The sequence below is a fragment of the Molossus molossus genome, unplaced genomic scaffold (genome assembly GCF_014108415.1).
Source record: "Molossus molossus isolate mMolMol1 unplaced genomic scaffold, mMolMol1.p scaffold_m16_p_20, whole genome shotgun sequence".
Classification (NCBI taxonomy): domain Eukaryota; kingdom Metazoa; phylum Chordata; class Mammalia; order Chiroptera; family Molossidae; genus Molossus; species Molossus molossus.
Window position 1 is genome coordinate 17,697,387 of NW_023425356.1, and position 936 is coordinate 17,698,322.

A 936-nucleotide genomic window follows, 5' to 3' on the forward strand; every position below is an offset into this window, starting at 1 on the left:
AAGAAAATAAACCATGATAGAGCAACAATGACAGAATGTAATTCCAAATTTATCTAATCTATACAAATTTCTATCTTTGGATCTCATCAATGTATAGAATAATCAACATACTAGGGAAAAATTTAAAACTAACTTAATTCCAGGACAAAATATATATATATGGAAAAGTAATACGTTTTTGAATATAGTAAAATATTACTGGGATTTATTTTTATTTCTTATCAATGTTATTTGTTTCACAAGTCTAGAATTTTATTTGTATGGAACGTTTCACGAATTTGCATGTCATCCTTGCACAGGGACCATGCTAATCTTCTCTGTATCGTTTCAATTTTAGTATATGTGCTGCCAAAGCGAGAACACAAGTCTAGAACTTTATAGTTTGTGATACAGAATACTGGCACACGGTTGTAAATGAAGGTATTTCAGGGAGTAACACATTTTATAAAATGCTCTGGGAACGCTCGATATCCAACACACTTTCCACTCCAGTGATGTACGTGAAATTGGGTACATCGATACATAACTTTAGAATGTGGGTGCATGAGTATGCATGTGAGAAACATGGAAAGTCTGGAGGAAAATAAAGTATGAGGTGCTGCAATAAAAAAAATAAACCAGCAGCAAAAATTATTAATCTAATGGATAACAAGGGAGGAGACCAAAAAAATGCAGAGGCTGCATGAAAAGACAAAAGAGAGTAAGTTGAAATGGACAACAGGGATGGATACCAAGGCTGAACTACAAAAGGAATTGTCAGTTGTACCAAGCAAGATTAGTGAGTGAACTAAACTTAAGTATGAGGAAAAGAGAGAATGGGGTGAGGGGGAAATGTAAAAATAACGTTAAACAGTAAAAACAAAATGTTCTTTAATAGAATAAAAGTAAAAAATATGACCTAAGTAAAATAATGTTAAATTTATGCCCTTCTTCAGC

General features: G+C 32.6%; 1 non-coding gene across 1 annotated transcript; it reads right to left on the minus strand.

Annotated features, from left to right (window-relative positions):
- Positions 1-254: 254 nt before the first annotated feature.
- LOC118638099 lies at positions 255-363 on the minus strand. Its single transcript, XR_004961056.1, has one exon. It is a non-coding gene; the product is annotated as a U6 spliceosomal RNA (small nuclear RNA).
- Positions 364-936: the final 573 nt, after the last annotated feature.